The following is a 12,767-nucleotide window of genomic DNA, read 5'->3' as shown; positions in this document are numbered from 1 at the left end:
ATTAAGTAACTGAATTGTATAAAAGGACAAATTTTATGGTATGTGAATTATATCTCAATAAAGCTGAGGGAAAAAAACCCACCTCTGTGCCAAGGCTGTGTATCCCTTATGACTCTCTTCACTTGGTGTAGGTGGTTATTGTGTGGAGTTGTTGGTCGTATTACCCTATTCATGATATAATTCTTGTTTGAGGGTTTTTCTTTGCTTTTGGACTTTGCATTGGAGCAAAACCATCAGGCTAAACAAATTTGTTTTGAAATATTGACAGAGCTAAACAGCATGGTGTGGGGGAAGGGGCACTGTGTTAGGGCCAGAAGACCCGAGTTCTAATACCAGCCCCGCCTCTGATTCATTGTGTGGCCTCAGACTAACTGGTTTCTAAAATGAGAGCGTCGGTGGGAGCCATTTCCTCCACTGTGCTTGTCTTTTTTTTTTTTTTAAAAGATTTTATTTATTTATTTGAGAGAGAGAGCACATGAGATGGGGGAGGGTCAGAGGGAGAAGCAGACTCCCTGCTGAGCAGGGAGCCCGATGCGGGACTCGATCCACGGACTCCAGGATCATGACCTGAGCCGAAGGCAGTCGCTTAACCAACTGAGCCACCCAGGCGCCCATCCACTGTGCTTGTCTTAAGTTCTCTCTGATGCTTCATCATGGCAGTCCCAGATGCCAACCAGGATCTGGCCTGTCAGGGTTCAGTCATTAGCTTGTGCTCAGACATAATTCAGTACCCAAAGAACTGCAAAATCCTAAGGCAAGTTACAGCCTAGCTAAAGCCGAGATGGGGAGTTCATTGCCCAGTTAGCTGCCTGGCCCTCCGCAGAAGCGTGATCAGGAGGGGAGCCATTCTCAAAGCGTAGCCAGGATTCAGGGCTCTCTCCCTGCTTACCCATTCCAAATGTTAAAAAAAAAAAAAAAAATCAGCACCGACCTATAGGTTTATAATGGGCTTTCTCATTATCTCATGTGATGCTACAAACACTCCAAGCCTCTGGGGGCATCCAGTGATTGTTAATGATTCAGCAGAGACAGAACACGGGGCTGGGGCACCTGGGTGGCTCAGTTGGTTAAGCGACTGCCTTCGGCTCAGGTCATATCCTGGAGTCCGGGGATTGAGTCCCGCATCGGGCTCCCTGCTCGGCAGGGAGTCTGCTTCTCCCTCTGACCCTCCTCCCTCTCATGCTCTCTGTCTCTCATTCTCTCTCTCTCAAATAAGTAAATAAAATCTTTAAAAAAAAAAAAAAAAAGAACATGGGGCTGTTTCCAAAGGAGACACATGCAGATGGGAGCGAGGTGGAAAGCTCATCTGCAGCTCTCTGCAGAAAGGTCCTCTTTGTACCCCTCACTTTTATTTATTTTAAAAATAAACATCACTCAATTTCTTTTTTTTAAATTAACATATAATGTATTATTTGTTTCAGGGGTACATGTCTGTGATTCATCAGTCTTACGCAATTCACAGTGCTCACCATAGCACATACCCTCCCCAATATCCATCACCCAGCCACCCCATCCCTCCCACCCCCCTCCACTCCAGCAACCCTCAGTTTGTTTTCTGAGATTAAGAATCTCTTATGGTTTGTCTCCCTCTCTGGTTTTGTCGTGTTTCATTTTTCCCTCCCTTCCCTATGATCCTCTGTCTTGTTTCTCAAATTCCTCATATCAATGAGATCATATGATACTTGTCTTTCTCTGATTGACTTATTTCACTTAGCATAATACCCTCTAGTTCCATCCACGTCATTGCAAATGGCAAGATTTCTTTTTTTGATGGCTATGTAATATTCCATTGTATATATTCACCACATCTTCTTTATCCATTCATCTGTTGATGGACATCTAGGATCTTTCCATGGTTTGGCAGTTGTGGATACTGGGGTGCACGTGCCCCTTCGGATCACTACATTTGTATCTTTGGGGTAAATACCCAGTAGTGCAATTCCTGGATCGTAGGGTAGCTCTATTTTCAACTTTTTGAGGAACCTCCATACTGTTTTCCAGAGTGGCTGCACCAGCTTGCATTCCCACCAACAGTTTAGGAGGGTTCCCCTTTCTCTGCATCCTTGCCAACATCTGTCGTGTCCTGACTTGTTAATTTTAGCCATTCTGACTGGTGTGAGGTGGTATCTCATTGAGGTTTTGATTTGGATTTCCCTGATGCCGAGTGATAAACATCACTCAATTTCAGTAATCACTATTCTCGCCTGAGTTTTGATCATTTAAGGTTAATTTAAAATGTGGAATCATGCTTTCCTACCCCTTTGTAATCTTTTGTGAGGATAAACAAAATGAAGGAAATAACTTAGATTCTTTGGAGCTCGAAAATGTAGTTTGGGATCAGAACTCTGAGAAAGGAAGTCAGCAAGAGCACTGCATCCAAGTGTAGTGTTTTATTTATACCTTAAGCACGAATCAGAGTTTTACTACCTGGAATTAACTCCTCTGGAAAGAAAATTTGATTCATTCACTCCCAATTCCAAGTGATTGGTTAAGGAGTATTTCACATGGATAAAGCACAGTACTGTATTTTTACCTCTGCAAAGGACCTAGTGCCTATGAAAACAGCACAGTTTTTCCAGAGTTTTGTTTTTGTTATTGTTGTTCTCTTCTATAATAAATGGACAGGACTAGTTTGTGACTGTGGAGAGCCCTTTAGAGTGTTCTTGGGCTCCAGGATCACCTCTGACCTCGAAGTTTCTAAGGGCAGTTCTTTTTTTTTTTTTTTCTCCCTAAAAGCAGTTCTGACGACCAGAAGTTCTTATAGCCACAGGGTGGCTAAAGGCAGCAGGATCATTGCCAAAGGTTATATTCAGAAATTTGGAAATAGGCAGATAGCTAAAGAGGACAGGAACTCTGGACCTCAAATCTGAAGCTCACAGGGTACCCCCTTCACCTTGGGTTTATTTTTTTCCTTAAAGGGTGAAAAACTGGGGCACCTGGGTGGCTCAGTCGTTAAGTGTCTGCCTTCGGCTCAGGTCATGATCCCAGGGTCCTGGGATCGAGCCCTGCATCGGACTCCCGGCTCAGTGGGAAGCCTGCTTCTCCCTCTCCCGCCCCCCCTGCTGTGTTCCCTCTCTGGCTGTCTCTCTCTCTCTGTCAAATAAATAAAAAATCTTAAAAAAAAAAAATAAAGGGTAAAAAACTATATGTGTAATATGTAAACTATAGCCTATGCTAGACTGTGTTCTTTTTTTTTCTTTAGCCTGACAGTTATTAACCTTTTAAATGGGTTCTTAGAAACTGAAGGAAGTCATAAATTGTCAAAAATCAATTCAAACTCTTCCAGGTGCTAGAATTTTCTTATGAGTAAATTTTTGAGGGTTAATTTTTACTTATTTTGTTTTCAAATTAGGTAGCTTAGGCTTTTATAAGGCTCTCACCACATCCCTCCAATAGGGATTTCATAATTTTTTCCCCAGGACTATTTGGATTATTTAAGGACTAGTATTTGCATAATTATGTCAGGATTCACTCCATCACTACTAGGTTAATATAGTTCAATTATGTAAAGTGACCATATATTACATGGATCATAAAACACAGGCATATAGTATGTGTGTATAGCTCACATTAAATAATGGTATATTCCTGTAAAACCAAGTAAATTGATTTTTTCTTGCAGATTATCATTTAAAATTTCCAGGGGGGGGAGGCACAGCTATGTTCTCTCTTACTTTAAGGGACGCCTGGGTGGCTCAGTTGGTTAAGCGTCTGACTCTTGATTTTGGCTCAGGTCAGGATCTCAGGGTCGTGAGATTGAGCCCTATGTTGGGCTCCATGCTCAGCACAGAGTCTGCTTGTCCCTCTCCCTAACCCCGCTTGCACTCTGCCTTTCTCAAATAAATAAATAAAATCCTGTTTGTTTTTTTTTTAAAGATTTTATCCATCTACTTGAGAGAGAGAGACAGAGACAGAGATAGGGAGAGAGAGCATGAGTGAAGAGAAGAGGGAGAAGCAGGCTCCCCACTGAGCAGGGAGCCTGACGCGGGACTCAATCCCAGAACCCTGGGATCATAACTCAAGCCAAAGGCAGACGCTTAACTGAGTGAGCCACCCTTGCGCCCTAAATAAAATCTTAAAAAAATAAATAAAAGCAGACCATGGCGGGGCGGTGCCTGGCTGGCTCAGTTGTTAGAGCATGCAGCTCTTAATCTTGGGGTTGTGAGTTTGAGCCCCTGTCAGGTGTTGAGATTACTTAAAAATAAAATCTTAAAAAAAAAAAAAAGGAGACCATTGGTTTTTATCATGTTTATCATGTGTTTAACCATAGATGGATCACACACATTTCTCTCTGCTTCCTTCTGAAACCAAATTAGAATGACAGTAAAGAAATAAACAGGTATAAGCGACATAAGGCCAAACGTGAAGCAAGACCCATTTGTGCCTCAGAATTCTAGAAAGCCTCTAAAATTGGAGAGGCCAAGTTCCTTGGAAGGTGAGAGTAAGGAGTGGGCTGAAAGCCACAAGAATTGGTTGAAAGTTCTTATACAGAAGAGTTAGACTCCAGACTGCCTTCACAAGCCTGACGTATAGACAGGATACCACCTCTCTATGCTTCACGGGAAGAAAAGACAATTTCTAGGGGAAAAGCAAACTAAAGAGCTAAATGGGAACCCCAGATGTAACATATCTAAGATTCGATCATGAAAATGGAGGGATTGCCTGAGACTACAGAAAGGATGGTAAGACCCCTCACTGGCATTTTCCACTCCACCCCACAAACTCTCCCTTGCCATGCTCACAGCCAGGCGTATTACTGTGACACCAATCAGGGGACTGGAAGACTTCTCTCTAGAGAAACTGTATCCCAAGTAAGAGGTTTACCTCCCACTGAAATTTCTGGCTCCGCACCCAAAACCCCCGAGTCAACAGAACCCCTTCTTGCAAGCACACCCACATTTTCCATTTTGCTTTTCTGGCTTAGTTGCTGTTAGGAAGTCTATTCTAAATAATTCCCACGAACTACAATACGATGCTTCATATTCATTTTGGCATTCAGTGTTCATTTCATTCTAACATATGCTACTTTGAACTTTATTATAAGTAAACTCTGGATGAGAGTTGTTTTTTTTTTTTTTAATTTTTTTTTTTTAAGATTTTATTTATTTATTGAGAGAGAGAGTGAGAGACAGAGAGCATGAGAGGGAGGAGGGTCAGAGGGAGAAGCAGACTCCCTGCCGAGCAGGGAGCCCGATGCGGGACTCGATCCCAGGACTCCGGGATCATGACCTGAGCCGAAGGCAGTCGCTCAACCAACTGAGCCACCCAGGCGCCCCTGGATGAGAGTTTTATAATTATTCAAATATACACAATTTATACTGTCCATGTATAAATTTTGCCTACTTTCTATAGGCTATTCCAGTTTCCTCATTAGGATTTAGCAGTGTTGTGTTTTTTTGTTGTTTTTGTTTTTTGTAAAACCCTTAAAGTCAAAAGTTGGTCAGAATTTCATTTTTCAAACTGATTTTAATATATTAATCAGTTTATTGTCATCTTCTGTGTATAGATCCATTTCAAAATGTAAATCATCTTCATTTCTTCTGCAGTTTCTTCTATGGTTGGAATTTAGATTATTTTCAATATGTTTTGTCTTTTTCTTTCTCTCTTTCTCTTTCTTTTTCTTTCTTTTCTGTAAGCTCTACACCCAACATAGGCCTTGAACACATGAACCTGAGATCAAGAGTCACATGCTCTCCCAACTGAGCCAGCCAGGTGCCCCTTTTCTGTTTCTTTATTAAACAGAATAACAGTATCTTCTTTTTTTACACATTTTGCACGAACTTCACATTCGCAGACACATGGTCTACACATTATAAGAATACTTCACTGTCTTTTGTAAACATTTAACTCATTTTTAAGGCTTTGAAAATGGTTTGTATTTGCTGTGTTTTGCACATCATTCAAGAACTTCTTTACAGTGCTGACATACTCCATTATGAAGGTTTGCCTTAATTTTCTTGGTCTGGACACTTTTATCAAATTTGTCGTTTTTGAAGCTAAGCGTATCCTTAGTGCCTGAGGCCTGGAACAGACTATGTTCTCTTTATGGGAGCTCATCGCAGAAACCACAGTAGCCTCACCAGAGGGCAGTAAAGATGCCAGGAAGACCAAGACACCAGCAAGTAGCCTTCACAGAGTGATGCTTAGGTTGCTCTCAGTTGCATTTCTATACACTAACAAATTCAGAAGGGAAAATTAAGAAAACAATCCATTTACGATAGCATCAAAACCAATGAGATACTTAAATAAATTTAACCAAGGAGGTGAAAGGCCTGTACACTGAAAATAATAAGACATTGATGAAAGAAATTGAGGAGGACACGAATGAATGAAAGATACCCCATGTTCATGGGGTAAAAGAATTAATATTGTTAAAATGTCCAAAGTGATCCACAGATTCAATACAATTCTTATAAAAATTCCAATGGCAGTCTTCAGAGAAATAGAAAAAAAATCCTAAAATTTGTATGGAATCACAAAGGACCCCGAATAGCTAGAGCAATCTTGAGAAATAAAGGTGGAGGCATCACGATTCCTGATTTCAAACTACGTTGTAAAACTTGTATAAAACAGGCATAAAAACAGACATATAGACCAATGGAGCAGAACAGAAAGCCCAGATATAAACCAAGGTATATATGGTTAATCTTTGACAAGGCACCAAGAATACCCAGTGGGGAAAGGAGAGTCTCTTCAATAAATGGTGTTGGGAAAACTGGACCGGCACATGCAGAAGAATGGAAATCACTCATTGTGATTTCCATTACATCACTCATGAAAATGAACTCAACATGAATTTAAGACTTAAATGTAAGACTTGAAATCATAAGACTCCTAGGGGAAAACAGGGGAAAAGCTCCTTGACATTGGTCTTGGCAGTGATTTTTTTAATACGATGTCAAAAGCACAGGCAGCAAAAGCAAAAATAAACAAGTGGAACTACAACAAACTGAAAAGTTTCTGCACAGCAAAGGAAACAATTGAGAAGATGTAAAGGCAACCTACAGAATGGGCAAAAATATTTGCAAACCATGTATTTGATAAAGGGTTAATATCCAAAATATATAAACAAAAAAATCAAATAATCAGATTTATAAATGGGCAAAGGACTTGAAAGACATTTCTCCAAAGAAGATCTACAAATGACCAAGAGATACATAAAAAGGTGCTCAACATCACTCATCATCAGGGAAATGCAAATCAAAACCACAGTGAGATATCACTTCACACTGTTAGAATAGTTTTTATAAAACAGACAATAGAAATAGATAAAATGTGTTGGGGAGGATGTGGAGAAAAGAGGACTCTTGTACACTGTTGGTGGGAATGTAAATTGGTGCAGCCACCATGGAAAACAGTGTGGGGGCTCTTCAGAAAATTAAGAATAGAGGGGCGCCTGGGTGTCTCAGTAGGTTAAGTGTCAGACTCTTGATTTCTGCTCAGGTGCAGATCTCCAGGGTCATGAGATTGAGCCCCCTTGGTCTCTGTGCTGAGCAGAGAGCCTGCTTAAGATTCTTTCTCTCTGCCCCCCCACCCCTGCTTGCACTCTATCTCTCAAAAAAAATTTCTCAAAACAGAAATACTGTATGACCCAGGGATCCCACTTCTGGGTATATAGCTGAAGGAAACAAAAACAGTATCTCAAAGAGATATTTGTACTCTCATGTTTATTGCAATGTTATTCACAATAGCCAAGATATAGAAACAATCTAGCTGTCCGTCAATGGACAGATTAATGGATAAAGAAGATGTGTGTGTGTGCGTGTGTGTGTGTATATGTGTGTATATATATATGTATAACCATTCATAACTATATATAACTGTAACCATAACAAACTATATGTAACATGTATATAATATAATGTATAATATAATGTAACATTTTTCAACCATGAGAAGAAGGAAATCCTACAATCAGCAACAACAGGGATGAATCTAGAGGACATTATGCCAAGTGAAATTAGCCAGCAGTGAAAGACAAATACTGCATGATCTCACTTGTATGTGGAATATTGATTTTAAAGAAATCAAACTCATAGAGAGTAGAGTGGTGATTGCCAGGAGCTGGGGGGGTTGGGGTGGGAAGAGATGGGGAGATGCTGGTCAAAGGGTACAAGCCTCAGTTACAAGATGAATAAGCCCTGGGGATGTGATATAAGGCATGGGGACTATACTGTACTTGAAGCTTTTTTTTTTTTTTTTAAGATTTTATATATTTATTTGAGAGAGAGATCACAAGCAAGGGGAAGGGGTAGAGGGAGAAGCAGATTCCCTGCTGAGCAGGGAGCCTGATGTGGGACTCAGTCCCAGGACCCTGGGATCACGACCTGACCCGAAGGCAGATGCTTAACTGACTGAGCCACCCAGGCGCCCCATACTTGAAGCTTTATAAGAGAGTAGACCTTAAATGTTGTCACTACAAAGGGGGAAAAAAAAGTACCCATGTGAGGTGATGGATATATTAATTAACCTGATTATGATATCACTTCACAAAGTATACATATGTCCAATCATCATGTTGTGCACTTTAAACATACACACTTTTATTTTCAATTATTTGTCAGTTTACCTCAATAAAGCTGAAAAAGAATCAGAACATTTTCATCACCTCAAAAAGAAACCCTACACCCATTAGCTAGAATCCCCTATCCTCCCATTCCTCCCAACCTCTACCCCTAAGTGACCACTAATCTATTTTCCATGTCTACGAGTTCCTTTATTCTAGACTTCATATGATTGGACTCATATACTATGTGGACTCTTGTGCCTGGCTTTTTTCACTCAGCATATTTTCAAGATATCATGTATCATTATTTCATTCTTTTCTATGGTCAAGTAATATTTTATTGCATGGATAGACCACATATTGTTTATCCTTTATTCCATTGATAGATAGGGTTGTTTCCACTTTGGCCTGTTATGAATAATGCTGGTAAAGAATTTGCATGCAAATTTTTTGTTTTTATTTCTCTTGCTATACATCCAGGAGTGGAATTACTGAGTCATATAGTAATTCTCTGTTTAATCATCTGAAGAACTGCCATTAAACAGACTATTTTCCAAAGAAGCTACACCATTTTACATTCCCTTCAGCAACATGTGGGAGTTCAGATTTCTCTACATTAGCTGACTTTTTGATTATAGCCATCCTAATGGGTATGACGTGGCATCTTATTGTGGTCTTTCTTTGGGGTGGGTTTAATTTAATATATTTTTAGAGGTGGTCTCTCAAACTTGCAATTTGAATGTCCTTAACTGTGAAAATAATCTCACAGATCCTCATTTCTTTTCTTTTTATTTTTAAAGATTTTATTTATTTACTTCAGTGAGGGAGAGAGAAAGAGAGAGAGCATGAGTGGCGGGTGGGGGGAGAAGCAGGCTCTCCACTGAGCAAGGAGCTGGATGTGGGACTCGATCCCAGGACCCTGGGATCATGACCTGAGGCAAAGGCAGATGCTTAACTGACTGAGCCACCCAGGCACTCCCAGATCTTCAATTCTTCTATGTAAAATAGAAATAGCTTTCTTCCAGGATGGTTTACCCCTCCCTTTTTACAGCAAAATATACCCCAAAAATTATCATTTTAACCATTTTTAAATATGTAGTTTTGTAGAATTAAATATATTCACACTGTTGTTCAGCCATCACCACCATCCATGTTCAGAACCTGCTTTCATCTTCCTCAACTGAAACTCTGTACTCAACAACTTCTCCACCTCCATGAGTCCCTGCACCAACATAATGCTATTATAAACATGAGTGTGCAGATATTTGTTTTGAGTCCCTGCTTTTATTTCTTTTGGGTATTTACCCAAAAGTGGAATTCTGGATCATATGGTAATTCTAGGTTTAGTTTTTTAGGAACGGCCATACTATATTCCATAGAGCTACTCCATCTTACATTCCCGCCAGCAGTATACACAAGGATTCCAATTTCTCCACATCTTTGTCAATACTTGTTATTTCCTGGGCTTATTGTTGTTGTTGTTTGTTTTATTAGCCATCATAATGCACATGAAGTGGTATCTCGTGGTTTTCATTTGCATTTCCCTAATGATTAGTAATGTTGAACATCTTTTCATGTACTTATTGGCCATTTGTATGTCTTCTTTGGAGAAATGCCTATCCAAGTTCTTAGCCCATTTTAAAATTGGATTGCCTGTTTTGTTGTTGTTGAGTTGTAGGAGTTCTTTATATACACTGGATATTAATCGCTTATCAGATATATGATTTGCAAATATTTTCTCCTATTCCATGGTTGCCTTCTCACTACTGATCATGTCCCCTGATGCACAAAAGTTTTAATTTGGATAAAGACCAATTTATCTTTTCTTTTGTTGTCTTTGCTCTTGATGTCATCCCTAAGAATTCACTGCTAAATTTACTGTCATGAAGCTATTCCCCTATATTTTCTTCTAAGAATTTTATAGTTTTAGCTCTTACATTTAGGTCTTGGATCCATTTTGAGTTAATTTTGTAGACAGTGTAAGACAGGGTCCAACTTCTAGGCTTTTTGCATGTAGATACCCAATTTCCCCAACATCATTTGTTGAAAACGTTGTTCTTTCCCATGTTGAAAATTATTTGACCAAATATATAAGTTGATTCTGGGCTTTCTATTCCATTTCATTGGTCTATATCTCTGTCTTTATGCCAGTACCACATTGTTTTGATTACCATAGCTTTGTAGATTTGACATCCAGAAATGTGAAACCACCAGCTTTGTTCTTTTTTTCAATATTGTTTTGGCTATTTGGTGTCCCTGTGATTCCATCTAAATTTTCGATGGCCTTTACTATTTCTGCAAAAAATGCCATTGGGATTTTGATAGATATTGCGTTGAATCTGTAGATGACTTTGGGTAGCATTGACATCTTAATAATATTGCCTTCCAATCCATGAACAGGGATCATTGTAGCTTTGATTTACATTTTCCTGATGACTAATGATATTGAGCATTTTTTTTCCTGTGCTCACTGGCTATTTGTGTATCTTTCTCGAAAAAATATCTCTTCAGACCCTTTCCATTTTTTTCTTTGCCCATTTTAAACTCAAGTTGTTTTGTTGTTCTTGTTGTTGAGTTGTAGTTCTTTATATATTTTGTATACAAGTACCTTATCAGATATATTATTTGCAAATATTTTCTCACATTTAATTGGTTGTCTTTTTACTTTCTTGAAAAGTGTCTTTTTTTTTTAATAAAGATTTTATTTATTTATTTGACAGAGAGAGAGAGAGCACAAGCAGGGGAGCGGCAGGCAGAGGGAAAGGGAGAAGCAGGCTCCCCGTGGAGCAGGGAGCCCAACGGGGGGCTCAATCCCAGGACCCAGGAATCATGACCTGAGCCAAAGGCAGACAAATAACCGACTGAGCCACCCAGGCACACCTCAGTGAGTTTTGGTACATTTATGTACTCATGTCACCACTCCTACAGATGAAACACAAAACATTTCTATCTCCTGGAATTTCCTATGTGTCCCATCATGTTCAGTCCTTCCCCCACTGCTGGCTCCAGGATAGAACTCTGCTTTTTTCCTAGAAAGGTTAGAATTTATTTTCCAGAGTTTCATATAAATGGAACCATACAAATATACTATATACTTTTTAAAAGATTTTATTTTTTTTTTAAGATTTTATTTATTTACTTGAGAGAGAAATCAGGAGTGGGGGAGACGGGCAGAGGGAGAAGCAGACTGCCCGCTGAGCAGGGAGACGGACCTGTGGCCTGATGCTGGGCTCAATCGGAGGATCCTGAGATCATGACCCGAGTTGAAGGCAGACGCTTAACTGAGCCATCCAGGCACTCCTCCTTTTGTTTTTCTTAACAGTGTCTTTAGTTTTTGTGTGTTTTTTGGGGTCTTTTATTTTTTAAAAATGGTTTATGTACTATTTAAGAAATCTTTCACCCAATATCTAACTGGTTCTTCTTTTAATAAACATTATACAGAGGGGATAAAAAGAAAAGAAAAAGAGATCTTTGCCTAATCCATGGTCATAAATATTTTCTCCTATATTTTCTTCCAGAAGTTTTATAGTTTCAGCATCTATGTTTAGGTCTTTAATCTATTTTTTTGTTTGTTTGTTTTGTGGGGTTTTGTTTGTTTTGTTTTGGTATGTGGTATGAGGTAAGGGTTAGGGTGAATCATTTAATTGTAGCATCATTTGTTGAAGAGAATATCCTTCCCCCTATTAAATTCCTTTGGCAACGTGGTGAAAACCCAGTTGTGTGTTTATTTCTAGGCTCTCTATCCTATTCCACTGATCTGTATTATCCTTACACCAAAAACACACTGTATCTTTTTTATTTTTTTAAATTTTTATTTATTTTATTTATTTTTATTTTTTTAAAGATTTTATTTATTTATTTGACAGAGAGAGACACAGTGAGAGAGGGAACACAAGCAGGGGGAGAGGGAGAGGGAGAAGCAGTCTTCTCACTGAGCAGGGAGCCCAACGCGGGGTTCGATCCCAGGACTCTGGGATCACGACCCAAGCTGAAGGTAGATGTTAATAACTGAGCCAGCCAGGTGCCCCATCTTTTTTTTTTTTTTTAAAGATTTTATTTATTTATTTGTAGAGAGAGAGGGAGAGATAGAGAGCACAAGCAGGGGGCATGGCAGAGGGAGAGGGAGAAGCAGGCTCCTCGCTGAGCAAGGAGTCCAATGTGGGACTCCATCCCAGAGCCCTGAGATCATGACCTGAGCTGAAGGCAGACGCTTAACCGGCTGAGCCACCCAGGCATCCCAAAAAAACCCACACTATCTTTT

General features: G+C 39.6%; 1 protein-coding gene and 1 pseudogene across 1 annotated transcript in view; one reads left to right on the top strand and one right to left on the bottom strand.

Annotated features, from left to right (window-relative positions):
• HGSNAT (heparan-alpha-glucosaminide N-acetyltransferase) overlaps positions 1-12,767 on the top strand; it is an 89,310-nt gene that overhangs the window by 21,546 nt on the left and 54,997 nt on the right. The window lies entirely within an intron of this gene.
• Positions 5,855-6,057, bottom strand: LOC123847424 (uncharacterized protein C9orf85 homolog; annotated as a pseudogene).

The sequence above is a fragment of the Mirounga angustirostris genome, unplaced genomic scaffold (genome assembly GCF_029215605.1).
Source record: "Mirounga angustirostris isolate CCGP_5_RB_7025 unplaced genomic scaffold, mMirAng1.0.hap1 SCAF_2, whole genome shotgun sequence".
Taxonomy (NCBI): domain Eukaryota; kingdom Metazoa; phylum Chordata; class Mammalia; order Carnivora; family Phocidae; genus Mirounga; species Mirounga angustirostris.
This window is presented reverse-complemented; position numbering and strand designations above follow the sequence as displayed.